At 47.7% G+C, this 17,606-nt stretch overlaps 1 long non-coding RNA gene across 1 annotated transcript; it reads left to right on the top strand.

Annotated features, from left to right (window-relative positions):
* The first annotated feature begins 13,227 nt into the window (after positions 1-13,227).
* Positions 13,228-16,783, top strand: LOC147362686 (uncharacterized). Its single transcript, XR_015136399.1, has 2 exons — positions 13,228-13,653; positions 14,580-16,783. It is a non-coding gene; the product is annotated as an uncharacterized LOC147362686 (long non-coding RNA).
* The last annotated feature ends 823 nt before the right edge of the window (positions 16,784-17,606 follow it).

The following is a 17,606-nucleotide window of genomic DNA, read 5'->3' as shown; positions in this document are numbered from 1 at the left end:
CCAAACTAGGATGTAGTTGCGAACAAGCCAGAAAAGGTTGCTGCTGTTATCATACTTAGATTCTAGCAGGAAAAGGCAGATAGTAAGTAAATACATAAATAAAATAATTTCATGTGAGTCCCATCAACACACATGGACAGGATGAGGTAGTAAAGAGTAGCTGGTGTGGGTGAGGGGTGGCGACATTAGGGAGGGCAATCACGAAAGACTTCTTGGAGAAACGAACAGTTGAGCTGAGCCCAGAATGAAAAGAAGGAGCAGGGGAGCCTTTTACAAAGGCAGAGTGAACACAGAGTTCCCAAAGCAGGAACTGGATAGACATTTAGAGAAAAAAGGACAGAGCATCTGGGTTGTTGTGGGCAAAACAATATCAAAAAAGAGGGAGAGAGAGAGGACATGAAGTGATGAAAGAGGAGGATGGGGGCAGATCACGTGAAGCCTCAGAATCCTGGAGATTTTCCTGCACAAAAAGGATGGCAGGCTTTCCTTTATACTTAAAAACGAAAAAGGTCACTGACTGCTCTTGGAAAAATGATTGTAGGCAGGTGTAGCAGCAAAGCAGGGGGCCGAAACCCTAATTAGCAATAGATAAATTGGGCTTCATCAAAATTTTAAAATTTGTACTTCAAAGGCACATCAAGAAATTGAAGAAAATCCACAAGTTGTGGAAGAGTATTTGCAAGTAGACATCTGATAAAGGTTTTGTGTCTAGAATGTGCAATATAAAGCTCTTACAACTCAATAATGAGAAGACAACCTGGTTTTAAAAATGAGCAAAGGATCTGAATAGATTATTTCTCCAAAACAGATCTACAAATGGCCAAGAAGCACATGAAAAGATGCTCGACATTATAGTTATCAGAGCAATGGAAATCAAAACCAAAGTATAATTTATTTCCAACCCACCAGGGTGGCTATAATAAAAAAAGACAGATAATAACAAGTGTTGGCGAAGATATGGAGAAAACTGGAACCTTCATACACTGCAGGTGGGAATGTAAAATGGTGCAGTCACTAAGGAAAACAGTCCTCAAAAGTTTAAACACAGTTATCAAATGACCCAGCAATTCCACATCTAGATATATACCCCAAAGAAATGACGGCACACGGTGACATAAAAACTTGTCCACACATGTGTACCTGGTTATTCATGATAACCAGAAAGTAGAAATAACTCAAATGTCCGATCACTGATGCATGGATAAACAAAGTGTGGTCAATTCATATAATGTGTATTAGATTGCTAGGGCTTCTGCAACAAGGAACCACAAACTGGGCGGCTGAAGCAGAAATTTATCATCTCACACTCCTGGAGGCTAGAGTCCAAGGTCAAAGCTGTGGTAGGACTGATACCTTCTGACATCTGGGAAGGAGAATATGTGCTTGTCTCCTAGCTTCTGGTGGGTTGCTGGCAATCTCTGGTGTTTCCCTGGGTTGTACAAGCGTGACTCTCATCTCGCTTTCTCTTTGTGGTCACATGGTATTCATCCTGTGTGCGTGTCTTTGTGTCCAAATGTCCCCTTGTTATAAGGACATTGATCATACTGGAATATGGACCCGCCTGCTCCATACAACCTCAACTTGGCTAATTATATCTGCAATGATTCTGCTGCTGCTGCTGTTGCTAAGTCGCTTCAGTTGTGTCTGACTCTGTGCGACCCCATAGATGGCAGCCCACCAGGCTCCCCCGTCCCTGGGATTCTCCAGGCAAGAACACTGGAGTGGGTTGCCATTTCCTTCTCCAATGCAAGAAAGTGAAAAGTGAAAGTGAAGTCTCTCAGTCGTGTCCGACTCTTAGCGACCCCATGGACTGCAGCCCACCAGGCTCCTCCGCCCATGGGATTTTCCAGGCAAGAGTGCTGGAGTGGGTTGCCATTACCTTCTCGGGCAATGATCCTACTTCCAAATAAAGCCACACTCTGAAGTTTTAGGGGATAGAATTTCAACATACGGATTTGAGGGAGCACAGTTCCATTCCTAAAACAACAGAATACTCTTCAGCCATAAAGAGGAAGGAAGTGCTGAAACAGGCTACAACATGAATGAGCCTTGAAAATGTCCTAAGTGAGAGAAGCCAACTACATATTATATGATTCCCTTTATGTGAAACATTCAGAGAAGACAAATCTATAAAGACAAAAGCAGATTACTGGTTGCTTAGGGCACGGGAGAGGTTGGAGGAATACGAGGGTGCTAGTTAGAGGGCACATGGTTTCTTTATGAGTGATGGGAAAGTTCTAAGATTGCTTGTGGTGATGGTTGTACAACTGTGAATATGCTGAAGATAATTGAATTGTATACTTTAAATGGTTGAGTTGTATGGTATGTGAATAAAGAAATTACCAAAGCAAAACACAAATTAACATCATAAAAAGTGTTGAAGACATTTTCCAAAAATGTAACTTAGGATTTGGGTCCAAAATTCAGATCCTGGCTCTCCAACTTTCTGTTACTTTGAGCAAATAGCCTTAACTTCTCCACCGAAAAGATGCGGATATGGGAAAAGGAGTCTAGCAGGATTGTTCAAGAATTAGAGATTATCTAGGCACACAGTGTGTTGTTTAGTCACTGAGTTGTGTCTGATTCTTTGTGACTCCATGGACTGTAGCCCTCTAGGCTCCTCTGCCCATGGGATTCTCCAGGCAAGAATACTGGAGTGAGTTGCCATTTCCCTCTCCAGGGGAATCTTCCCAACCCACGGATTGAACCCTCATCACCTGCATTGGCAGGTGGATTCTTTACCATTGAGCCACCTGGGAAGCCCCAGGCACACAGTAGCTGCTCAATAAAATCTTTAATAGTCCATACATTTTACCCTTGAAAACACAGTGTGATTCTATCATGGATAAATCTTTCTTTGAGTCATTTATTTTTCTAAATGGTCCAATAAGACCTTTATCATGCCCCTCAACAATCAAACTCCCAAAAGAGAATTAAAACTTAGAAGAAAAACATCCCTTCACACTTTTCATGCCACAGACGGACCAACTCCGTGCTGCCTTTCTGCCCCTGACACCCCTTCCTGTCTTTTGTTTTTATTCCTTGAGCTGATAATTGAAGCTGTCAAAGAAGGCTCACACTACTTGGTATTTCAGCAACATGTTCCAGCTGGGACAAAAGGGCATGTTGCCGAGTTGGAGACAGAGAGCGAAGGTTCCCCAGGAAGGAGCCCACCCTTGAGCTTCCAGGCTGTTGGGTTATTAAATCTGTGTCTGGGGGTGTTTCCCAGCACATCCGTTTGAAGGGACGGACCTGAGTCAGCGTTGAGTCTGAAATGAATACAGAAAGACTTAAGAATAAGTCTCTGAAATGCCACAGGTCTAAGCATTTCCTGATGTTTTATTGAGGAAGTCAGAATCAAATCTCGCCCTGGCCATGAGTCAGATGCCTTCATCACAATGCCAGGAGATGTAAGGTCCAAAAAGATACAAGATGCTGTGCAAAACCATTTGGTGGCACTCATGGATGGTGTGTCCTGTGCTGTGCTGGGCCTGGGGATGCAGAGATGATGGTGAAGTGGTGTCTGCAGAGGCCCCTGGTTTCGTGCACAGAAGCAAACACACGCCCTTCACAGGGGCATTCTGCGGTCTGTGTAACAGGAGTTCAAGGTCACACGCAGAACCTATGATCAGTGCCTGTGGTCTGGGCATCCAGCGCCAATGAAACCTCCCCGATAATTACATTTTCTCCCAACTTTCCTGACAGTCTATTAATTCCATCCTGTCGCTACATCCCAAACAGGTCCTGTCCAAACAGTCCTGCGGTGGTGATTCATAATCCCGGCAGATGCAGCCTTATTTAGAACATCTTATTCAGAGATGATCTTCTTGTGAACTTTGAGGAAATGCAGAATGCTTGGCAAAAGTCCCTCCGCCTCTCCACCCTATCCTGGCACTGCTTCCTTCCCCCCGAAGCATTCCTGCCTGTTGTCCCCACGTCACCTTCTGGTCACCCAGGTCGGCATGCTCTCCTCATTTGGTCATTGCTTACCTGTCCGGGGTGCGGTAGGAATGACCATGGGCTGGCCCAAACCCTCTACCAGAGCCCATGACTCAAAAACAGTGCTTTTACTTGCCTAATCCCAAGCATTTCCAGGGACCCTTTAAAAAAGCCAGATTCCATCTAGAAAGATGGTACAGATGAGCCTGTTTGCAGGAACAGAGATGAAGACGTAGAGTCAGGACACGTGGACGCCACGGGAGAAGGGGAGCAGGGGATGAGTTGGGAGAATAGCACTGATGTATATACACGGCCACGTGTAAGACAGTCAGAAGCTGTGTATAGCACAGGGCGCTCAGCTCGGGGCTCTGTGAAGACCTAGAGGGGTGGGGTGGGAGGGGATGGGATGGGGGGGAGGGAGGTTCAAAAGGGAGGGGATATATGTATACACATAACTGAGTCACTTTGTTGTAGCAGAAACTAACACAAAATGATAATGCAATTATAATCCAATAATATATATGTATTGTATTATTCCCTAGTGGCTCAGACAGTAAAGAATCTGCCTGCAATGCAGGAGACCAATGTTTGATCCTTAGGTTAGGAAGATCCCCTGGAGAAGGGAATGGCTACCCACTCCAGTATTCTTGCCTGGACAATTCCATGGACAGAGGAGCCTGGAGGGCTATATAGTCCACATTATATATCCTTTTTAAAAACAGCAAAAAACAAGTAAAATCCATATTCCAGAAGGCCCTACTCTAGACCCACTGAATCAGTGTTTAGGAAAGGGGTCTGGGAATTTGGATTTTTTATGTGAACTCCAGGAGATTTTAGATAAAGCAAGTTTGGAAAGCTACATCTACCATTTTAAAGAAGAAACCCCAAACCAAGACTTTTGGACTCATTTTCAAGTGCATTGCCTGTGTCAGAACAAATCCTAGAGGGGAGGTTTGAGGTGAGAACTCCTGATAAAATTATGATCTGAGAGCAAAAGTGTTCCCACGGGATCTGAGAATGCCCACTACTCATTCTGAAAGTGCTTGCTTAACTGGCACTTGGGGAGGGGTTGGTTTGCCAGTAGGATCTGGAGCTGTAGACATGTGCTGCCTCTAAGCAGAAGTAATAACCCTTAGTCATATAAGAGACCTTGGCATGACTTTAAACAGAGACTTCATTTGCTCGGTTCCGTGGAATTCCCAGTGTCTGCGAGGCCGTATGTGTGATTTTCCTTGGAAAGGGTCTGTGAGTTCTTTCCTAAGGCCGTTTAACTTGACTGGAGGGTGCTCAGGCTTCCCTGGGCAGACACCAGCTGAGCGATGGCTGATGCCTCTGGATCTGGAGTCAGGACCTTCCTCCAAGGGCTCCTTTTTATGTTCTCATTTTCAAACCAGGGTGACACCCTAGCGACATGTGCTGCTTTGTCCTTTCCTTCCTCCCTGGACTCTGCCCCCACTCACCCCTTTCGAGGTTTGCAGCCAAAGCTGACTTCACTCACTGACTCCACATTGCATTTTGGTGAGTCCCACTTACAGATGCCAAGATGTGAGCTGTGTTGTTTGCTCAGGCCCTGATCAGATTTTCCATCAGCTCTGAGCACAACAGCTCTAAGCCTGGGCTTCTGGGCTCCACCAGGGTCCTGTCCTGAACCTCCCCTGGGCACTGCCCCTCAACATGACCAGAAGGCCCCCCATAGGGCCAGACTTCCGGAAACAGGGTCGGGCACACTGGGTCAGCTGGAGTCATTACCCCAGAGACAGGACCCAGCAGAGGAATGGCCGAGAGATTTGATGGGAGGAGAAGCAGCTTATCAATGACTCCTTTGTGCCCTGCTCCATAAACTGGCACTGCAGTCCAGCCTGGAGCTCTTAGAAGCAAAAGCTTATGGACCTGAATCAGATAGCAAAGATAGGGATGCTAAAACAGCGTAGGACTGATTCACATGGTTTTAGGAGGGCTTCAGAGATCCCTGGCTTGCAGGCTGAATAAGTAGTCTCCACACTTCTTGAGTGTAAGGGTCTCTTGCAATGCTAAAAGCCAGACCTCCTCACCTCCTTGCTCAGAAAGGCTAACCCCAAACCAGAGGAAAGATGGCTTTCTTTGATTCAGGCCCCAGTGAATGCTAAACCAAAGCAAAAAGACAATTCAATTCATGCTTCTGTTCATTTAACTTCATCTAGTTGTCCAAACAGAAACTGTGGCACCATCCTAAATCCTTCTCCTTCCTCATTCCACACATTCAGTCAGTCACCCAATGCTCTTGCTTCCACCTGTTTAATATCCACATGGTTGTCCCCTCAGTTCCCCACCTCATCCTTCATTGATTCAGGTCCTCATTCTGTCCGTGCATGAAGAATGGGCTTTACGACAAGTCCTCCTGTTTCTGGCCCAGGGTGCTTGTGTGCATTCATGCTTAGTTGCTAAGTTGTGTCCAACTTTTTGCGACCCCAGAGATTGTAGCCTGCCAGAGTCCTCTGTCCATGGGATTCTCCAGGCAAGAATACTGGAGCGAGTTTCCATTTCCTTCTCCAGGGGATCTTCCCGACCCAGGGATCAAAAAGTCCCTCTCCAGTCCCTCCTGTTTACATGGGAACCAGGGTTATCTTTCCGAAAATGATCTTTTAAAAATGCCAGTCTAGTAATGGCTTCCCACAGTCTGCGAATAAAACCCAGATTCCTTGGTGTACTGTATAGGGTCCTTCACAATCTAGAGTATGTAACTGTTCAGCCTAATCTCTCATCAAGCCTCACATACATCCAGAGATGCAATCACACTTGACTCATTCCTTCATTCGAGTTCCTGTCGTGTATCTGATCCTGTGTTGGACTCTGATAATCCAGTAGTGCGAGCAAGGCACCCACAGTCCCTGATACCCTAGAGCTGGCAATCAAAGGTGGAGGACAGACTTTGGACATGAAGGTATATACTTCATTGAGTTCAACAGGTGCTTTGCTAGAGCACAGCAGATGGACATCACCTGACCTCAAAGGCAGGGATCCCTCTGATCCAAAGGAATGAATGAGAAATGATGGATGTGAGTTGGAAGTTGGTAGTGAGAGCCTGTATATGAGAAGGGTCACAGATGAGAGATCTGAGTGTTTTCAAGTATCCGAAGGGAAACGTGGCCTGTCAGTGACGAGAGAGAAAGCTAGAGAGGCCCGTGGGTCTTCCTGGTCATGGAAGAGCTCAGAAGATTCCATATTAAGGACTTTGTGACGTAACCTAGAGGAATAGAGAGCCACAGAACCATTTAGAGCAGACTTGATTTTTGAAAGACGTCTCTGGCTGACTTTAGGGAATGGGTTAAACCACCGATAGCGCCCAAGGTGCTGAACATTTCTGCACAGTTGGGTCTTAGCACAAGCCTTTTCATGTCTCTGGGATGCCCTGTGGCTCTTGTCTACTTAGTGAGTCCCTTCGTAGCTCAGCTCATAATCCTTAAAATTCAGAGCCCACCCCTTCCCTCCGTCCAGGTGGAGTCGGGCATATCTCCATCTTTGCTCCCATGGCATGTGGTTCCTTTTTTGTTGTTGTTCAGTCACTCAGTCTGACTCTTTGCAACCCCATAGACTGCAGCAGACCAAGTTTCCCTGTCCTTCACTATCTCCTGGAGTTTGCTCATACTTGTGTCCATTGAGTCAATGATGCCATCCAACCACCTCATCCTCTGCCATCTCCTTCTCCTCCTGCCCTTAATTTTTCCCAGTATTAGGGTCTTTTCCAATGAGTCGGCTCTTCACATAGGGTGGCCAAAGTATTGGAGCTTCAGCATCAGTTCTCCCAATGAATACTCAGGGTTGATTTCCTTTAGGATTGATTGGTTTGATCTCCTTGCTGTCCAAGGGACTCTGAAGAGTCTTCTCCAGCACCAGAGTTCAAAAGCATCCATTCTTCGGCCCTCAGCCTTCTTCATGGTTCAACTCTAACATCCGTCCCTGACTACTGGAAAAACATCACGTCAGTCCCCATTACTAGACTGTGTGTTTATAAAGGGAATTCAGTCTGTTTTTCTTTCAGCTTTATATCCCTGAGACCCAGCATTTAGTAGTGGCCTTAAATGTGTTAAGTATGCTTTGAATGTGTGGGTTTACACCAGAGGCAAAAAAAAAAAAAAAAACAGAAAAGTTGAGATTCAAGACCTCCATGACTCCCTTCATATCAAGTCCTTCCCTCCCCACTGGAGGTCCCTGTCATCCTGGACCCAGAAACCTCATGGGTTTGCCCGTCCCTTTTCTCTTTCCCACGCAGCGTGTCTTGGCAAATGCTCCTGAAGGAACGTGGTCTCTACAGCCTCCTCTAGTCTTCTATGATGTGGAACCCCTAGACTTTGTACCTCAGTTTGGGCAGAGGCCTAGTCAGATAGTCGAATTTAAAATTGTTTTCATTGAAGGGGCCCAGGGCTGGTTGTGCAGCTCAGAGCTCGGGGCCTTTCCTGTCGGTCACCACCATGCTGCGAATTTATTAGACTCTCTGAGTGCACGGTCCCAGAGGCAGTAGTGTCTCTGAAGGAGTCCCTTTCCCAACCAGGCACTGAATGGCTCTGTGTGGGTTTGATAAACTAAAAGATGTAAGTCTTTATGATTATTAATATTTATATTATTGACTTGTCTGCTCTGGGTTTTAGTTGGGGCACGTGGGATCTTTTGTTTGTTTGTTTGTTTTAATTGTGACCTGCGGGATATTTAGTTGCAGCATTTGGACTCTCAGCTGGGCAAGTGGGATCTAATTCTCTGACAGGGATTGAACCCAGGCCCCCTGCACTGGGAGTGAAGAGTCTTGAATGCTGGATCACCATGGAAGTCCCAGGAGTAGGTCTTCATTGAAGAGGTTAGAAACTTGATGTGGTTGATGACTTGGATTATTTGCAAGTAGCTTCCGGCAGTTTTTAGTTAGGATTGATTGATGTAAGGAGACGGCTGGCTCTTTTGAAAGGGTCTTAAGAGGAGTCGGGCAGAGCTGTTTGATTTGCAGCTCTGAAATCAGAGCTGGGGCCTGGGACTCCAGAGACTTTCAAGTGGTAAACACCTCTGCTGATGCTGCAAGTGAAAACTCATTGGTGAAAATGGAGATATATTCACTCATTCAATCCTTTATTCTGTCACTCAACATAATTATGGAGCGTCTTTGTGGGGCCTTCTCATTTGCCATTTACTTTACACGGGTTAGTAGAGGTAATAGTATTAGTCGCTTGGTCGTGTCTGACTCTTGGAGAGCCCACGGACTGTAGCCCGCCAGGCTCCTCTGTCCATGGGATTCTCCAGGCAAGAATACTGGAGTGAATTGCTGTGCCCGCCTCCAGGGGATCTTCCCGACCCAGGAATCTTACCCGTGTCTCTCAGGTCTCCTGCATTGGCAGGCAGGTTCTTCACCACCAGCACCACCTGTGCCTAGGGTGCATCCCTGGGAGGAAGGCACTTCTGAATTCACCCACCATGGCTCCTGGAACTTTGCCTCCTCCTGGGAAAAGCACCTGTGAGCAGGGGTCACTCATCAACTCAGCCTTCCTCTGTCTCCTCACAAATTTCTAGACCCACTGGGCATCTTTCTGGAAGGTTGAAGGTAAGTCAGAGAGAGTCAAAATATCAAATGGCTGCTTTTCAGAACAGTCTGACCTATGCTGGACCTGGCATGCCTGTTCAGCCCCTTAGATATCACATCTGTTCCAAGGGGCTGGCTGAGAAGCTGCTCTTAGCTGGCACCAGGGACAGATGATGGTGGTTTAGTCGCTAAGTCATGTCCAGCTCTCTGCGACCCCATGGACTATAGCCTGCTAGGCTCCTCTGTCCATGGGATTTCCCAGGCAGGAATACTGGAGTGGGTTGCCATTTCCTTCTTTCCAACGCAGGAATCGAACCCGCGTCTCCTGCATTGGCAGGTGGGTTCTTTACTGCTGAGCCATCAGGGAAGCCCCTGGGGGCAGATACCCTTTTTGCTTCCCCATGCTGTGGAAGTTCTGGTTCTAACTGTTCTGTGCTGAGCCCAGATTACCGAGTAAGTCAGAATAGAGAACACAGCCTGGCTTGGGCACAGAGGTGGCTCGTGGGCTCGTGGCAGAGCCACCCGGGGCCCACTTGACCTTGGGAAGCTCCATACCGAGGGGTGGACTGGTCCCAGACAGGGGGCTCCGGGGAGGGTCAGGCCGCTGCTGTCGGACCGCGCAGCCCAGAGGCAGCAGCAGAGCCTGCCAAGGACCTGCTAATAGCTCCATCAATCATCTGGGAAGCGATTTCTGGCGCTAGATAATTGACTTCTGTTCATTGTTCCAGATGAAGTTTTGAAATGCGGAGTCCATGCCTGTCTCTTTCATTAGTGACAGGCTCTGCTTGGGATGGCAGTTCAGTGGGTGAGAAAAAGTGCATATTCAAGCTTTTATCCCAGTGCAGGGGTCAGACTGAGACCCAAAGTCATTATTTCCACCATTTAGGCCCCAAATCCCTACTGTCTCTGTCTTTACAGTTATCCAGGGAGCATTTGATGATCTCGAACTTCTAATCCAAAGAGTCGATAACTGTTTACACTGGCACATGGTTTTTAATGCTTTTTCACAGTTTATCGATTTTATTTTTAGGATCTTAGTTCCCCAACCAGGGATTGAACCTGGCCCCATGGCAGTGAAAGCCCCGAGTCCTAACCACTGGACCACAAAGGAACTCTCCTATCAATTTTTCTTTAATTTAAAAGTTTTTTTTTTTTACTTATATATTTATTTTTGGCTGTGCTGGGTCTTTGTTGCTGTGTGGGGGCTACTCTTTAGTTGCAGTGAGAGCATGGCTCAGTATGGGCTCGGTTGCTCCACTGCAGGTGGGATCATTGCCGGACCAAGGATCAAACCCGTGTCCCCTGCATTGGCAGGCGGATTCTTTACCACCGAGCCACCAGGAAACGCCCCTATCAGTTTTTGGAATAAAACTAATAACCACCCTGTCCTTGGTGTGACCCCGTTAACATCATTTCATTCCGTCTGCCCATGCACAGGCGGAGTGAGGTGGGCACCATTATCCTCTGAAATTTAGAAAGGTTAAGTGATGCTCTTGGGGCCACGGAGCAAAGAGAGCACAGAGCTGGGACTCAAATCCAGGTCTTGTGGGTCTGAGCTGCTCCAGAATTCCACCACTCCTCCCCCTCCCCCTGGAGGGCACACGGTGGCTTTTCCCACTGCTTTGGAACAGGTGCTCACACTCCACCTGTCTAACTGAGCTCAGTCTTCCTTGCCACCCTCTCAAACCAGCTTCTACTCCCGATGCCCTGCTAGTCACAGCGTCCCATTCTCCTCACGCCCGTCTCCTTTTTCTTTTCTCTGCTTCCACATCCAGTTGCTCAGCTTGTCCTCAATCTTCCTGCCAGTCGGATGGTTTCCAGGCTGCCCCTACTTTACTGTGCTCTCGTCTCTGCTCAGGAACGCCCCCCCACCCCAACAGCAGCCCCCGACGGTATCCCCACCACGTCCAGCCCACCCAGACCTTTACCCCCTGGTACACAGACCATTCATCCTTCCAATAGCACCATTTTGCCACCATTGTGAGCCAAGTGTGTTAGGTCAACAAGCACTTACACAATGCAAGACATTGTCAAGCATCACTTGAGGGAGAATTTAACAGTGTTTTCCTCAGGGTAGGGGTCATGTGTATTTATCAGTATATGATCCAGCTCAGGGGTACCCTGCTGCTGCTGCTAAGTCGCTTCAGTCGTGTCTGACTCTGTGCGACCCCATGGACTGCAGCCCACCAGGCTCCCCAGTCCCTGGGATTCTCCAGGCAAGAACACTGGAGTGGGTTGCCATTGCCTTCTCCAATGCATGAAAGTGAAAAGTGAAAGTGAAGTTGCTCAGTCGTGTCTGACTTAGCGACCCCATGGACTGCAGCCTCCCAGCCTCCTCTGTCCATGGGGTTTTCCAGGCAAGAGCACTGGAGTGGGGTGCCACCGCCTGTGGTGCTCAAATGTATTCTAAGCATTAGCGTAAACCAAAGGAGGAGCTTGTTGACTCAAAACCTCCAGAGGCTCCCACTGCCAACAAGTCAGTGTTCAAGCTGCTGAGTCTGGCATTCTACACACTTTATAGAATATTTCTATATTAGAACTCTGTATGTTTGAGAGATTTAAAATCCAATTCTAAAGAACTTAAACATACAAAAGAGAATTTATCGGCTTGTACAACGAGAAGGCCTAAATATACCAAGGTTGAGATCAATCGAGCCAGCAGGTTCAGAGGAGGCTGTTGCAGCCCGGGGTGCCTGAGGCCAGATGTGGAAGGTGGGCACCAAGGCTGGAGACGCAGAGATGCTGGAAGGGGTCAGACCACCTGATGGTGCCCAGCTGTGCCATTTACTCAGGTAGCTCAGTGGTAAAGAATCCTCCTGCCAATAAAGGAGACATAAGAGGTGTGGGTTCGATTCCCAGGTCGAGAAGATCCCCTGGAATAGGAAGTGGCAACCCACTCCAGTATTCTTGCCTGGAGAACTCTGTGGACAGAGAAGCCTGGCAGGTAACAAAGAGTCGGACACAACTCAGCACGCACGGTACATGTCACTTACTCACTGTGTGACCTTGGGCAAGTGACTTACTGTCTCTGAGCCTTAGCTTTTCATCTGGAAGGCTATGAGAATTAAAGGAATTATTGTACATAGACCATGTTTATCACACAAGGAGAGCTGTAAAAGTGTGTCCTTAGCTTCTTACAATTATTACAATAATTAGGAGGTAATATAATTATCATTATTATATTTTATATAAAATATATTATATATAATTAATTATTAATATAATAACAAATTATTATTGTGTAATAATAATTATTACAATAAAAAGATTATTATTATTATCTACTTGCTACTGAAAGTGACCACCCAGAAAAACAACGTTCCTGAAGAACAGGCGGTTTCCCTTCAAATAGAACCCCGGAAGCACTAATAACCCTGGGGAAGCCGGTCTTCCCTCTCCCGTCCTGGTCAGTCTGTCCCTGGGGGCCCAGGCTCAGGACGAGACCCTCACGCGGGAGGTCAGCCTGAGAGCTTCAGAGGCTTTGCTCTTATTGGCCTAAACCAGATGGTCTGACAGCTATTTGGGAAAATGCACTGCATTCTTTATGTATTTTCCTCACCAGAACACGTCTGCTTCGTCCTCTTTTAAAGGGCATCCATGAGTCATTCGGCATTAACAAAGAAGCTTCAGTCTGCGACTTCCACGGGGAAGCAGTTGAAACAGCGCGGTTCACATGGTTTTCTGAAATCTGAAAACATGTCTTAGAGGTGCCTAAAGCGCCTGATCCTGGTTGTTCTCTCTCCCAACAGCTGGATTCCAAACATGAACACTATTTGTCGGAGCGCAGCGCCATCACTCGCACGCAGAGGCGGACGGCTCTGTGATAGCCGAGTGTGCTGGGCATCGGCCCTGACACTCTTCCTACTGCTTCTGCCCAAGGAGCCTGGCGTGTTTCAGTTTCACTGCCATGATTCACAAGGAGTGGAGGGTCAGGCCAGAACCAGTTCTCTTCTTAGAGGCAACTCCAACATCTGAGCTTTGTCCCTTGTCATCAACATGAAGACGCCTGAGGCAAATGGGCGAGAGGAACAGGGAGGGGTGTCCCACACACTCCCAGGCACCCAGTGCCTTCACCACAGAACACCCAGACCCGGCCTGGCTAGACAGATGCCTCTTGGCTCTCTCCAAGCCTGTGCCCACCTGTCCACGTTCAGCCGCAGGTGGGCAGGCAGCACGTAAGCATCTCTGATTTAGGCACTTGCCACTCCTTATCGAATGACCTTGCAAGTTATTTGGTGTCTCTGGGTTTGTTTCACCAGCCGTGTTTACAGTTCAGTTCAGTTCAGTCACTCAGTTGTGTCCGACTCTTTTTGACCCCATGGACTGCAGCATGCCAGGCCTCCCTGTCCATCACCAACTCCCGGAGTTTACTCAAACTCATGTCCATTGAGTCAGTGATGCCATCCAACCGTCTCATCCTCTGTCGTTTCCTTCTCCTCCTGCCCTTAATCTTTCCCAGCATCAGGGTCTTTTCAAATGAGTCAGTTCTTTGAATCAGGTGGCCAAAGTATTGGAGCTTCAGCTTCAGCACAAGAATAATAAATAATAAATCCACCTCCTGGGGTCGTAGCAAGGATCAGATGACCTCATGCACGTGAAGTACCAGCCAGGAGTCTGGGTCATGCTGGGTGCCCGCCCCTGTCGCCCTGTGGTTCAGTCAGCCCGTGGGGCCCCGCGGCACTCCTGGGTGATTACATGACCTCTAACGGCTCCCCTTATTCCCGTCCTCTCCCGATTCCCATCTATCCTCGACTCGACTTTAAGAGTCGGCTCCCTAAGTTCATTTATGAGCCTCTCACTGTCTTTCTGGAAACCCTTCGTGATTGCCCATGACTTGGGTACACCTGTCAGCTCCACCCATGACTCATAACACCCTTGGCGACCTGTGTCCTCACTCACTCAACACACGTGCTGGCCCCAGGCAGCAGGGTGGTGAACAAACAGTCCCCAGTTTCTGCCCCCTTGGAGCAAGGGAGTCAGGCGGGAGGGAAGACCTTGAGAAACTGACTTTTTTTTTTAATGTAGACCATTTTTTAAAAGCCTTTATTGAATTAGTCACAATATTGCTTCTGTTTTATGTTTTGGTTTTTCTGACCACAAGGTACATGGAATCTTAGCTCCCCAACCAAGGATCAAACCCACATCCCCTGCATTGGAAGGCGAGGTCTTAACCACCAGACCACCAGAGAAGTCCTGAAAGCAACTTCTGAGCTGAAATTTGAGGATGCCTCAGAGTTTATGGGCCCTGGGGGTGGGGATGGGACACTGCTGCAGTCTCGCTCTCCAGGACCTGGCGGAGAGCATCCGGCAGGTGTGCAGAGCTGGCCCTCTTCTCCGCCCTCCCTCATCCGTCTCCTCACACACTGTCCGTGTCTGTGTCCTGAGGCCCCAGGCCCTCTGCACCAGCTCCAGATGTGCTGTTAGACCCGTGAGCAGCATCCTCTTCTGGCTGACTTCTTCTGGTCCCTCCAGACTCCGCTGGGTGCTCTTGTCCCTCTACCCGGACAGTGGACAGTGGACAATAACACAGCACCGTAGCTGGTGCTTTATGAGCCCCTTTGGGTCACCTCTGCCCAATCGTTTCCTGTCCTCTATTGTCATCGTCCATCTGTCTATCTCCCTAGACTGTGAAGTCCTTTTCCGCAGGCCCTGCCTCACTGGATGACCACGGGGCAGCCAGCAAGGGCCTTATTCTGTGCTGGGTGAGCCCTGGCAAAGGAGTAAATGGCTTGGGTGGCTCGTGCTCACTTGGTGTGGGACTGCACAAAATCCTCTCCAAGGGCAGCTGTGTTCAGCGTTGGATTCAGTTCTTTGATCTTATTCATCTTTCTAGAGCCTGCTTGGGAAGTGCAGTTTGTTGGGGTTTGGTTTTGGGATGGCCACCAGTGATGTTCAAAATATTTAACAACTGGTAAGGCCCAGGCACTGGTCAGTCTGATTGGCCAGCAAGACCATGCCTGAGGGCTTCCCTGGTAAAGAAGTGGTAAAGAATCCACCTGCTAATGCAGGAGACACGGTTTAATCCCTGATCCAGGAAGATCCCACATGCTCCAGAGTAACTAAGCCCGTGGTCCACAACTACTGAGCCTGTGCTCTAGAGCCCAGGAACCGCAACTGCTGAGCCCATGTGCCGCAACTACTGAAGCCTGAGCACCCTAGAACCTGTGCTTCGCAGCAAGAGAAGCCACCAGAATGAGAAGCCAGTGCACTGCAACTAGAGTAACCCCACTCACTTCAACTAGAGAAAAGCCTGAGCAACAAAGAAGACCCAGCACAGCCATAAATAAATAAACAAAATTATTTTTTTTTTAAGTGACCACGCCTGACAAGGAGGCTGTTTGATGAGCAATGATGCCTAGTGCCCGTTGTAGGTGCCTATGAATTGGCAGTTTGGGGAAGATTGTTCACTCCGGGTATGGGAGCTTCTGTATCCTGCCAAACACTCTGTGGACTTTGGCGGCCAGCACTTCTACGACAGAGCACCAAGAATCTTTTATCATCGACCAGACACTGAATCTGGAGAAGGCAATGGCACCCCACTCCAGTACTCTTGCCTGGGAAATCCCATGGATGGAGGAGCCTGGTAGGCTGCAGTCCATGAGGTCGCTAAGAGTCAGGCACGACTGAGCAACTTCACTTTCACTTTTCACTTTCATGCATTGGAGAAGGAAATGGCAACCCACTCCAGTGTTCTTGCCTGGAGAATCCCAGAGACAGGGGAGCCTGGTGGGCTTCCGTCTATGGGGTCTCACAGAGTCAGACACAACTGCACTGAATCAGCTCTGTTGCTGAACCTTCTTGCTCTCCTTCTGTGAAAAGGGCTGAAGTTATGGAACCAGGCAGATGAGCATCGAAATTCCTGCCGCTGGGGCAAAGTACCTAAGATACGGACCCTTCAGCTCCTTTTCTGTGAAATGGAGGTAATAAGTTGTATCTAACCTAGCAGCTGTGAAGTTTAGATTAGAAAATATGTGTCCAGTGCTTGGTATGTAATAGGCAACCGATAATATTCGTTTCCTCTTTCTCTATGGTGAGTGGAACTCAAACGAGTTCTGCTTGACAGATGAATTGACACTCTCACTCTGAAAGCCATGTGCAAGCTGAAAGTCCACGGTCAGCAGGCTACTCCCCGGAGCACTCACACCGCTGTCACTGCACCTGACAGCCGAGCTGCATGCTTATCAAGAGGCAGCTGCTTCTTCCCAAACCTGTTTACCCTGGTAGCACCTTCTATTTTAATTATATTATTTAATTATATGTAATGCAATAAAATATGTGGGTGTAAACAGCGTCATCTAGAAACAACCGATGTGTTAGTCATTCAGTCATGTCCAACTCTGCTACACCATGGACTACAGCCCGCCAGGCTCCTCTGTCCATGGAATTCTCCAGGCAAGAATATCGGAGTGGCTTGTCATTCCCTTCTCCAGGGGATCTTCCTGACCCAAGGATTGAACCTAGGTTTCTGGCATTGCAGATAGATTCTTTTTGGTCTGAGCAACCAGGGAAGCCCAATTTTATTTATTTTTAAAATTTTTATTTGGTCACACTGTGTGGTGTGAGGGACCCTAGTTCCACAACCAGGGTCTGAGCCCACACCCTTGGTGGTGAAAGGGTGGAGTCCCAACCCCTGGACACCAGGGCATTACCAACAAATTCATTTTAGAAAAATGACTTCATGAGGGTGCATGACATGTGGAGCTCTCATCAAGTACAACTACTCAAAATATGAACGAATAAGTGTACATTTTAAATTAAAATAAGATGTTTAAGAATAGGTAAGCATTTTTGATGACTTTCAAGTTTATTCTGCCCTTTTGGTATACTGACCAACCGCCGGTCCTGGTCCCATCAGAAATGCAGGTACCTCATTAGAGACTTCAAGTATATATCTCATCATCCCCACCACAAGCTAAGATTAAACTGTGTATGACCAAAACATTTTAAAAAAAGTTTAAGACGTTTTATTTCTTTTTCATGCAGAGGGATTCTAGAGGTTGGAAATTCTCTATGAGGTGTCATCAGGGAGCCAGGCCTCTTTTTACTCTTTTTCGTCCTCAACACATGGCTTCCTTTCTCAAGGTTTCCTCTTGGGCCCAGGATGGCTGCTAGAACTCCAGTTATTACA

Source organism: Bos grunniens, chromosome 11 (assembly GCF_055505025.1).
Source record: "Bos grunniens cultivar Pamir isolate PY7600 chromosome 11, Bosgru_T2T1.0, whole genome shotgun sequence".
NCBI lineage: Eukaryota > Metazoa > Chordata > Mammalia > Artiodactyla > Bovidae > Bos > Bos grunniens.
This window is presented reverse-complemented; position numbering and strand designations above follow the sequence as displayed.